We start from the raw sequence: 12092 nt of genomic DNA, 5'->3' as shown, positions 1-12092 counted from the left end.
CTTCTTGTCTGAGGGGTGGCCTCTTTGTTTTAGCCCGCTAACAGCCAAGGACTTCAAGGACCTCTACGAAGATAAGACGACAGCACGCTGACGAAGCGGAGACAAGGCGAAATCACAAGGCCCCCACCACATTCTGTCACGTATTGTGCGTCCTGGACCTGCTTTGCATAATATATGTGACCACTCCTTTTAGAGGCGGCCTCAGTGATGTTGACTGTGGAACTCTTGAATAAATAGAGGGACGCGGGAGCTGAACCTTAGAGCGTAGGGCGAGACTGTGACTAAGTGTGCAGCTCCATGGGTTCTCCTCATGAGCTAAATTGAACTCTGTCTCTGCATGATTCCTTGCTTCTTGTCTGATGAATATATGTCATCAGTGTTTGAACCTGACACTCAGCTTGTGCTAAAAGATTCTACACTAAAAAGGAACTTATATTACACATGAGAACTCACATAGGTGAGAAACCTTTTACTTGCTATGTTTGTAAGAAGAGTTTCTCCAGAAAGCAAATCATGACCAGACACATGAGAACACACACTGGAGAGAAACCTTTTGCTTGCTCAGCTTGTGCTAAAAGATTCAACACTAAGAAGGAACTTTTATTACACATGAGAATACACACAGGTGAGAAACTTTTTACTTGCTCTGTTTGTAAGAAGAGTTTCTCCAGAAAGCGTGACATGACCACACACATGAGAACACACACTGGAGAGAAACCGTTTAGTTGCACTGTGTGTGACAAGATGTTCAGGTTTAAGTATCAGGCCAGTAGACACAAGTGTGTAACAGTTATGGATGCTGCAGGGATTTAAAAACACTTAAAGGGGAACATTATCACAATTTCAGAAGGGTTAAAACCATTAAAAATCGGTTCCCAGTGGCTAATTTTATTTTTCGAAGTTTTTTTCAAAATTTTACCCATCACGCAATATCCCTAAAAAAAGCTTCAAAGTGCCTGATTTTAACCATCGTTATATACACCCGTCCATTTTCCTGTGACGTCACATAGTGATGCCAACACAAACAAACATGGCGGATAGAACAGCAAGCTATAGCGACATTAGCTCGGATTCAGACTCGGATTTCAGGGGCTTAAGCGATTCAACAGATTACGCATGTATTGAAACGAATGGTTGTAGTGTGGAGGCAGGTAGCGAAAACCAAATTGAAGAAGAAACTGAAGCTATTGAGCCATATCGGTTTGAACCGTATGCAAACGAAACCGACGTAAACGACACGACAGCCAGCGACACGGGAGAAAGCGAGGACGAATTCGGCGATCGCCTTCAAACCAACGATTGGTATGTGTTTGTTTGGCATTAAAGGAAACTAACAACTATGAACTAGGTTTACAGCATATGAAATACATTTGGCAACAACATGCACTTTGAGAGTGCAGACAGCCCATTTCAGGCGCGCTAAGAAGATATATTTTTCCACGATTTCAGCACTCAGGTTAACCATACCTAAATAGACACAAAATACTGCATTACACAAGACTACCCGAATGTACTCGAATGATTGCAAAAAATAAATGTTTTTAAGCTAAATTATGGGTAAACACAGTTTATGTATAATAATTTACGTAAAACCGCGAGTAATGAATAAAGTTTTCATCAATTAATATATTCTGTAGACATACCCTCATCCGCTCTTTTTTCCTGAAAGCTGATCTGTCCAGTTTTGGAGTTGATGTCAGCAGGCCAGGGAAGCTAGGGTCGATATTCTTCTCTTGATCATCTTCGGTGGCATAAGGGACGGTGTGAGCCAAGACATCCAGGGGGTTTAGCTCGCTCGTCTGCGGGAACAAACTGCCGCCATTGCTTGCCGTGCTACCGAGGTTCTTTGTCCCTGAATTGCTCACACACTCCGGCAGATTCAATGGGGGTCTGGCGGCAGATTTCTTTGACTTTATGGTTGGAAATGCATCTGCTTTGAGTGTCGCAGGATATCCACACATGCTTGCCATCTCTGTCGTAGCATAGCTTCCGTCGGTAAAGTGTGCGGAACAAACGACTGACCATTTCGTCAGCTTTCCCCACACCCTCGTATTTTGAACAAATTTCGTCCAATTTCTTGCCACTTTGGCATCTTTGGGCCACTGGTGCAACTTGAATCCGTCCCTGTTCGTGTTGTTACACCCTCCGACAACACACCGATGAAAGTGAGAAAATGGCGGAGTGCTTCCTGATGTGACGTCACCTTGTGACGTCATCGCTCCGAGAGTGAATAATAGAAAGGCGTTTAATTCGCCAAAATTCACCCATTTAGAGTTCGGAAATCGGTTTAAAAAAATATATGGTCTTTTTTCTGCAACATCAAGGTATATATTGACGCTTACATAGGTCTGGTGATAATGTTCCCCTTTAAATTAGTGGTAAAAGTGCAATATAATAACACAGTTTCAGAATGATTTCCCTGTTAAAATCTCACAATTCATGAGATTTTTATCATAAATGGCGTTTTTCGGGGCTTGTTGGTCTAGTGGTATGATTCTTGCTTAGGGTGCGAAAGGTCCCAGGTTCAATTCCTGGACAAGCCCTTAACAGTGATTTGAAACTCTTAGCTCAAATTTCCAAACTGCACACACTCAAGGGATCAATGAAAATGTATAAAATCAAATACAGTGGTAGTTCAATTTACAAGCTCTAATTGTTTTAGGACAGAGCTTGTAACCCTTATTTCTTTTTTGCAGGAAAATAGCCATACCTTTAATTTAGTGGTAAAAGTGCAATATACTAACCCAGTTTCAGAATGATTTCCCTGTTAAAATCTCACAATTCATGAGATTTGTATCTAAAATGATATTTTTGGGGGCTTGTTGGTCTAGTGGTATGATTCTCGCTTAGGGTGAGAGAGTACTCGGGTTCAACTCCCGGACAAGCCCCTAACAGTGATCTTGAAGTCTTAGCTAAATTTTCCACACTGCACACAATGAAGGGATCAATGAAAATGTATTAAATCAAATACAGTGGTAGCTCAATTTACAAGCTGTAATTGTTTTAGAACAGAGCTTGTAACCTTTAGTTCTTTTTTGCAGGAAAATAGTCATACCTTTAAATTAGTGGTAAAAGTGTAATATACTAACCCAGTTTCAGAATGATTTCCCTGTTAAAATCTTACAATTCATGAGATTTTTAGCTAAAATTATATTTTTTGGGGCTTGTTGGTCTAGTGGTATGATTCTCGCTTAGGGTGCGAGAGGTCCCTTGTTCAATTCCTGGACAAGCCCTTAACAGTGCTTTTGAACCCTCAGCTCAATTTTCTAAACTGCACACACTCAAGGGATTGATTGATTGATTGAGACTTTTATCAGTAGGTTGCACAGTGAAGTACATATTCCGTACAATTGACCACTAAATGGTAACACCCCAATAAGTTTTTCAACTTGTTTAAGTCGGGGTCCACTTCATATATATATATATATACTATCGTCATAATACAGTCATCACACAAGAGAATCACATTAAATGATAAATGATAAATGGGTTGTACTTGTATAGCGCTTTTCTACCTTCAAGGTACTCAAAGCGCTTTGACACTACTTCCACATTTACCCATTCACACACTGATGGAGGGAGCTGCCATGCAAGGCGCTAACCAGCACCCATCAGGAGCAAGGGTGAAGTGTCTTGCTCAGGACACAACGGACATGACGAGGTTGGTACTAGGTGGGGATTGAACCAGGGACACTCGGGTCGCGCACGGCCATTCTGAATTGAATTATTTACAATCTGGGATCTGGAGGGGGGTGGGTTTGGTTGTTATCATCAGTCATCAACAATTGAGAACAGAGAAATGGATATTGAAACAGTGTAGGTCTGACTTGGTAGGATATGGACAGCAAGTAGTGGGCAGAGAGAGAGAGAGAGAGAGAGAGAGAGAGAGAGAGAGAAAGAGAGAGAGAAAGAGAGAGAGAGAGAGAGAAAGAGAGAGAGAGAGAGAGAGAGAGAGAGAGAGAGAGAGAAAGAGAAAGAGAGACCCAGGAGAGCTATCCAGACAAACTATTGATTTGGAACCTATCTGAAGTAGTGTTTCTTTCTGAGTCCTGGTTTAATCCACATTTAAAATGGCATTTTTTTGAAGAAAACATTGCAGTAAACATCAAACTCTGTGGATCCATTGGGATTTTATTCAAAACGAATAGAATTTGGCTTGCATTGATTATCAGTAATTTAAATTAGTTTAAACAAGCATGGCTTGAAAGTTATGTTGCAAACGTTTTAACTCGAAACTTTTTTGCAAATTTAGAGAAGGACATGGGCTGTACAAGAAAACCCTCAAACCCTCGTGCTCGCGTCAAGATTTCATCCCTGGGTTGGCTTGAACCACCATCCTCTCAGTTAACAGCCGAACGCGCTGACCGATTGTCATTGTCTTTGGATGGGCGTAACTAGAAGTATACTGATTCAGCCTTCGGTGAGTCCAATATGCCCTTTGGGTGGAATGCCTGCGTCTTGCGGTTTTCACAAACATTGCTTTTGTCCCTTATGAATATTAGTTAAAATGTAATAAAAGCAACAGAATTTATTGGCCGGGAATCGGACCCGGGTCTCCCGCGTGGCAGGCGAGAAATCTACCACTGAACCACCAATGCCTGTGGAGTAAAAGAGGTTTCTGAACTCGGTTAAGAGGAAGAACGTTTGAAATGCGGGCTGCGACGGACCAAACATGCGACACTGAATTAATGATAGCCAATATGAGGCGATAGCATTGATTATCAGTAATTTACATTAGTTTAAACAAGAATGGCTTGAAAGTTATGTTGCAAACATGGCACACGTTTAAACTAGAAACTTTTTTGGAAATTTAGAGAAGGACATGGGCTGTACAAGAAAACCCTCAAACCCCTGTGCTCGAGTCAAGATTTCGTCCCTGGGTGGGCTTGAACCACCATCCTCTCAGTTAACAGCCGAACGCGCTGACCAATTGCGCCACAGAGACTTACTGGTTTACATGATTAATTACTCCCCAAAAAATTATAAAATCTCATGCTACGATGTCCCGATGTCATTGTCTTTGGATTAGCGTATCTAGAAGTACACTGCTTCAGAATTCGGCGAGTCCAATATGCCTTTTGGGTGGAATGCCTGCGTCTTGCGGTTGTCACAAACAATGCTTTTGTCCCTTATGAATATTAGTTAAAATGTAATCAAAGCAACAGAATGCATTGGCCGGGAATCGGACCCGGGTCTCCCGCGTGGCAGGCGAGAATTCTACCACTGAACCACCAATGCCTGTGGAGTAAAAGAGGTTTCTGAACTCGGTTAAGAGGAAGAACGTTTGAAATGGGGGCCGCGACAGACAAAACATGCTACAAAGTAGAACACATTCTACGTGCACAAGGGATTTAACAACATCCACAAAAGGCAAGAAATGCAATGCAGCTAATAACAGCAATAAGACTAGCGAGCACCATGTTTTCCATTGGCCGAAAATCAACTTGTAAGTCTTGATAAAGGTCTGCAACTTGCAGCAGTTTCCATGGTGTAGTGGTTATCACATTCGCCTCACACGCGAAAGGTCCCCTGTTCGAAACAGGGTGGAAACAAGGTCTTTTTACTTTCCTTCTTACTTCTTTGAATAAGCAAGGAAATAAATGATAGCAAGGTCCTGTGTTTCATCATAAAGTAGTTTGCAACATAGCTGACCACCTCATGTACAGCCGAGCACACACGACACCAAATTTAGAGGGTTCTCATATAGGCAGACCTCAGGCTTCAACATCATGAATGCTGGGTTCCATGAAAATGTCACGCACAAACCTGTGAAATTTCTCATTCATTCAAGTCACTGTATTCTCAGGGCTTTCAATGGATTGCAACTGTACTGTTTAGATTGACTTATAAGATGTTTAACCTCTCTTTTAGCAGGAATCATAGGTGTAATTCCCAAAGAGTTAGAGAAGACAGCTGCAGTCTGAATGAGTGTTGGCCTTGCTTTCAAATTAAGAACCAGTCAAATAGACAACTGAAACCTAAATAAATGGGTTGTACTTGTATAGCGCTTTTCTACCTTCAAGGTACTCAAAGCGCTTTGACACTACTTCCACATTTACCCATTCACACACACATTCACACACTGATGGAGAGAGCTGCCATGCAAGGCGCTAACCAGCACCCATCAGGAGCAAGTGTGAAGTGTCTTGCTCAGGACACAACGGGCATGACGAGGTTGGTACTAGGTGGGGATTGAACCAAGGGAAATCATAGCAGAGGATGGTTTCGATCCATCGACCTCTAGGTTATGGGCCCAGCACTCTTCTGCTGCGCCACTCTGCTGTCTTAAACTACAAGATGCTTACTCTGGTGAAAATCCAGACAAACTATTTGTAACAAAGTGATTTGGAACCCATCTGAAGTAGTGTTTCTTTCTGAGTCCTGATTCAATCCACACTTAAAATGGCATTTGTTTAAGAAAACATTGCAGTAAACATCAAACTCTGTGAATCCATTGGGATTTTATTCAAAACAAATAGAATTTGGCTTGCATTCATGTGGTCTGAAAACAAACTGAGAAAGTGTTACAGAAAAAACTTCAAGACACTGACGGGATTTGAGCCCAACATCTCCTATGTAGCAAACAGGCACCTTGACTGACAGCTACAGTGCCTGGAACAGCATGGGATTTCAACACGATGTCTATAACCCTACACTGAATTAATGATAGCCAATTTGAGGCGATAGCATTGATTATCAGTAATTTACATTAGTTTAAACAAGCATGGCTTGAAAGTTATGTTGCAAACGTTTTAACTAGAAACTTTTTTGCAAAGTCAGAGAAAGACATGGGCTGTACAAGAAAACCCTCAAACCCTCGTGCTCGCGTCAAGATTTCGTCCCTGGGTGGGCTTGAACCACCATCCTCTCAGTTAACAGCCGAACGCGCTGCCCGATTGGATTGTCATTGGATTAGCGTAACTAGAAGTACACTGATTCAGCCTTCGGTGAGTCCAATATGCCTTTTGGGTGAAATGCCTGCGTCTTGCGGTTGTCACAAACATTGTTTTTGTCCCTTATGAATATTAGTTAAAATGTAATAAAAGCAACAGAATGCATTGGCCGGGAATCGGACCCGGGTCTCCCACGTGGCAGGCGAGAATTCTACCACTGAACCACCAATGCCTGTGGAGTAAAAGAGATTTCTGAACTCGGTTAAGAGGAAGAACGTTTGAAATGCGGGCTGCGACGGACCAAACATGCTACACTGAATTAATGATAGCCAATATGAGGCGATAGCATTGATTATCAGTAATTTACATTAGTTTAAACAAGAATGGCTTGAAAGTTATGTTGCAAACGTGGCACACGTTTTAACTAGAAACTTTTTTGCAAATTTAGAGAAGGACATGGGCTGTACAAGGAAACCCTCAAAAACCTGTGCTCGAGTCAAGATTACGTCCATTGGGTGGGCTTGAACCACCATCCTCTCAGTTAACAGCCGAACACGCTGACCGATTGCGCCACAGAGACTTACTGGTTTACATGATTAATTACTCCCCAAAAAATTATAAAATCTCATGTTACGATGTCCCGATGTTATTGTCTTTGGATTAGCGTAACTAGAAGTACACTGTTTCAGACTTCAGGGAGTCCAATATGCCTTTTGGGTGGAATGCCTGCGTCTTGCGGTTGTCACAAACATTGTTTTTGTCCCTTATGAATATTAGTTAACATGTATTAAAAGCAACAGATTGCATTGGCCGGGAATCGGACCCGGGTCTCCCGCGTGGCAGGCGAGAAATCTACCACTGAACCACCAATGCCTGTGGAGTAAAAGAGGTTTCTGAACCCGGTTAAGAGGAAGAACGTTTGAAATGCGGGCCGCGACAGACAAAACATGCTACAAAGTAGAACACATTCTACGTGCACAAGGGATTTAACAACATCCACAAAAGGCAAGAAATGCAATGCAGCTAATAACAGCAATAAGACTAGCAAGCACCATGTTTTCTATTGGCCGAAAATCAACTTGTAACTCTTGATAAAGGTCTGCAACTTGCAGCAGTTTCCATGGTGTAGTGGTTATCACATTCGCCTCACACACGAAAGGTCCCCTGTTCGAAACAGGGTGGAAACAAGGTCTTTTTACTTTCCTTCTTACCTCTATAAATAAGCAAGGAAATAAATGATAGCAAGGTCCTGTGTTTCATCATAAAGTAGTTTGCAACATAGCTGACCACCTCATGTACAGCCGAGCACACACGACACCAAATTTAGAGGGTTCTCATATAGGCAGACCTCAGGCTTCAACATCATGAATGCTGGGTTCCATGAAAATGTCACGCACAAACCTGTGAAATTTCTCATTCATTCAAGTCACTGTATTCTCAGGGCTTTCAATGGATTGCAACTGTACTGTTTAGATTGACTTATAAGATGTTTAACCTCTCTTTTAGCAGGAATCATAGGTGTAATTCCCAAAGAGTTAGAGAAGACAGCTGCAGTCTGAATGAGTGTTGGCCTTGCTTTCAAATTAAGAACCAGTCAAATAGACAACTGAAACCTAAATCATAGCAGAGGATGGTTTCGATACATCGACCTCTGGGTTATGGGCCCAGCACGCTTCCGCTGCGCCACTCTGCTGTCTTAATCTCCAGGATGCTTACTCTGGTGAATATCCAGACAAACTACTTGTAACAAAGTGATTTGGAACCCATCTGAAGTTGTGTTTCTTTCTGAGTCCTGGTTCAATCCACATTTAAAATGGCATTTTTTGGAAGAAAACATTGCAGTAAACATCAAACTCTGTGGATCCATTGGGATTTTATTCAAAACGAATAGAATTTGGCTTGCATTCATGTGGTTTGAAAACAAACTGAGAAAGGGTTACAGAAAAAACTTCAAGACACTGACGGGATTTGAGCCCAACATCTCCTATTTAACAAACAGGCACCTTGACTGACAGCTACAGTGCCTGGAACAGCATGGGATTTCAACACGATGTCTATAACCCTACACTGAATTGATGATAGCCAATTTGAGGCGATAGCATTGATTATCAGTAATTTACATTAGTTTAAACAAGCATGGCTTGAAAGTTATGTTGCAAACGTTTTAACTAGAAACTTTTTTGCAAATTTAAGAGAGAGAGAGAGAGCGAGAGAGAGAGAGAGATCAGAAGGCATAAGAAAAAGTATCTACATTTGATTATTTACATTTGATTATTAACAATGAAAGAGTTGAAGACTTGCTTCAACAACACTACTTTGCAACAAAGAAATGCTATAAACAAAAAGCTGCTACATGCGTCTTGTCATTTTATCTGCAGTGTTTACAATTAAAACTGACTTCTTTTCAATTTGGACTCAAAACTCACGTTTTCCAGTCTTCGTCAAAAGGCCACCCTTCAAAAGTTTGTAACCTATTCTCCCAAAAGTACATCGTAAATGTATCACTTTCGTTAAAAAGCTCCATTTGGGCTTGATTTAAAAGCCGGATAAAAGTTGTAAAAATGGCAAAAACAAACAAACAAGCAAAGCAAATTGAAATATGACAGTTTTCTTGAAAATGTTTTGATTGGATAGTTTTCTTCTTCATGGTTGAGCTACACAAGTGCTGGTGCGGCCTACGCCACCTTGTGGTTGTCTTGCCCAACTGTTGAAGAAAAACATGTAAATACTACAACTAACATTTGATGCAATAAATCAAAGTCCCTTTATTTTGCATACTGAGAGACAATATCAATAATTGTATGATGGAAACTCCTCATGAACGCTACTTCCGCTTCCTAGTCTAGCAACACAACGCCATCAAGTGCTTGATTGGCGTCAACATTGAAGTAACAACAATACTATAGTTTAAGTATTTCAAACAATAAATCAAAGCAAAATTCACTTTCTTTAATCGACTAATATGAGTTGTAATGATCAGTTTATTCTCCAGAGGAGTCAATGTGTCAAGCATAATAACATCACATCCTGTATGCCATATCAAAATAAAGACAACACCACAGTAAGAGACAAAATAAAGACTTGATGACGCGACTACCGCTAAATGCAAACTGCTATTGGTCAGAATTTGAGGCGCGGGAAACAGTGGTGGTCTCTCTTCCACTGTAAATAAAGATGGAAGGAAGGAGTTTGCTTATTTATCACAGTGGTGTATTGTGAAAGTGGGCTCCTTACTACGGAATCATGTCTTTCTCAGTACCGGAGACAACCAAGTGTATGTCTTTAACTCCCAGGACAGAAATCTGAAGGCCACTATTAGATGATACACACACCATTTGGCATTTGTTTCCGCATGTAGCGACAAACTGCTTCTCTCCGCCTCTTCCCTTTTCAAGGTTGGGAAAATACTTTTCTTGCTTCATTTGTTTGTGTGGTGGTAGAAGATGATGCCCTCTCAGTCTCTGCAGCTCATTGACAAGTCAGGTGGGAAGGCTTTTTGTCCAAAACAGTCCAAGATCCTTTACATGCTTTTTTCGTCCCAAATGAAGCACGCCCAAATAGCCAGGACCAGGTCAAAGATTTTTTCTAAAAAGGCCCCCCCCCCCCCCCCCCCCCCCCCCCATTCCCGAGGCGGCGTTTAACGGTAAGGGGGAGAAACTTTTTTATTTGTTTTGTTTTTTACCTCAGAAAAACACGAAAAAAGATTGTTATCATTACCGATTTTAACATGGAAGAAAAGCTGGACTCAAGTTGTGCACGAAAACTTTTTTTCTGTCACCAAGCGTAAGGTCGGCAAAGTTGTTGGAGCCCCCCCCCCCCCCCCCCCCCCCACCACATTTTTCGAAAACTTTTCTTTTTTTTTGGGCGAGTGAAGTTTTGTACAAATATTAAAAAAGAAGAGGAAAGAATGGCGAAGGACAGTCGTAAGGGGGGACCCCGGACCAAAGAGGAAAGGGGACCGTCGCGGGGGGGCCAACTTTTCTCACATTTGTTTTTTTTTCCAAACTCCTTCCATCAACCCCAACCCGGGATTGAACGGGCCGAAGGATACTTCCTGGTTTCGACGAGAGGAAGCAAGTCGGCTGCAAAGAAAATGCAAATTAAAGCTTTTAAATTGAAAACCCCGTCGCCGAAATGTTTTTCCGGAAAAAGATAAAGGAAAGAAGAAAGCGTCCTTTTGCAATGAAGTTTAGGATGAAATAGGCTGGCATCATCATTACCACTTGTGGTCCCCTCCAAGGTTTCTTCCATTCCAAATATCCACCGCGCCCAGCAAAAGCCTTCCATCTTTTCAGGACCAAAGCCTTGAAAACAACTCACATCTCTTTTTGTCATCTTACACACGTGACTTACACACAACATGTATCACGTGACTTACACACAACATGTATCACGTGACTTACACACAACATGTATCACGTGACTTACACACAACATGTATCACGTGACTTACACACAACATGTATCACGTGACTTACACACAACATGTATCACGTGACTTACACACAACATGTATCACGTGACTTAAACACAACATGTATCACGTGACTTACACACAACATGTATCACGTGACTTACACACAACATGTATCACGTGACTTACACACAACATGTATCACGTGACTTACACACAACATGTATCACGTGACTTACACACAACATGTATCACGTGACTTACACACAACATGTATCACGTGACTTACACACAACATGTATCACGTGACTTACACACAACATGTATCACGTGACTTACACACAACATGTATCACGTGACTTACACACAACATGTATCACGTGACTTACACACAATATTAGTATTTCCAACTAGGACTTTCCCTCATGTGTGTTGTGGCAAAATGTGAATGGCTGACAAAAATGTGTTTCCTTGGCGGAGGTCACTGAACCTCCATTTGTGTCTTGGTGTGTCCACAGTGGATTAGTAGGTGTGAGACAAACACTTTATCTTCCTGGTTGTTGTATCGCTACGTGTTTGACATTATTTAAGACTTTATGGTGCCTGGAAAAGGACAGTTTGCCTCTTCTGTGGTATTGATGAGATTTAAAGGAGTGTTGTTAGTCCCATGGTGATGTGATAAAACCTCTTTCTTGTTTGGAAGATACACACAATTGTAACTGTTATTTCTTCCTGCACATAATAAATATGTACAACGTGTTTGGATGTATTCATTTATGTAACAT

At 41.5% G+C, this 12092-nt stretch overlaps 2 protein-coding genes and 4 non-coding genes across 6 annotated transcripts in view; 3 read left to right on the top strand and 3 right to left on the bottom strand.

Annotated features, from left to right (window-relative positions):
- The window catches only part of LOC140680121 (uncharacterized), a 1112395-nt gene that overhangs the window by 274550 nt on the left and 825753 nt on the right, over window positions 1-12092 (top strand). The window lies entirely within an intron of this gene.
- The window catches only part of LOC133570506 (uncharacterized), a 335786-nt gene that overhangs the window by 30070 nt on the left and 293624 nt on the right, over window positions 1-12092 (bottom strand). The window lies entirely within an intron of this gene.
- On the bottom strand, window positions 4872-4945 carry trnan-guu (transfer RNA asparagine (anticodon GUU)). The gene has a single exon. It is a non-coding gene; the product is annotated as a tRNA-Asn (tRNA).
- On the bottom strand, window positions 5168-5238 carry trnag-gcc (transfer RNA glycine (anticodon GCC)). Its single transcript has one exon. It is a non-coding gene; the product is annotated as a tRNA-Gly (tRNA).
- trnav-cac (transfer RNA valine (anticodon CAC)) lies at window positions 5480-5552 on the top strand. The gene has a single exon. It is a non-coding gene; the product is annotated as a tRNA-Val (tRNA).
- Window positions 8008-8080, top strand: trnav-cac (transfer RNA valine (anticodon CAC)). Its single transcript has one exon. It is a non-coding gene; the product is annotated as a tRNA-Val (tRNA).

Source organism: Nerophis lumbriciformis, linkage group LG28, assembly GCF_033978685.3.
Source record: "Nerophis lumbriciformis linkage group LG28, RoL_Nlum_v2.1, whole genome shotgun sequence".
NCBI lineage: Eukaryota > Metazoa > Chordata > Actinopteri > Syngnathiformes > Syngnathidae > Nerophis > Nerophis lumbriciformis.
This window is presented reverse-complemented; position numbering and strand designations above follow the sequence as displayed.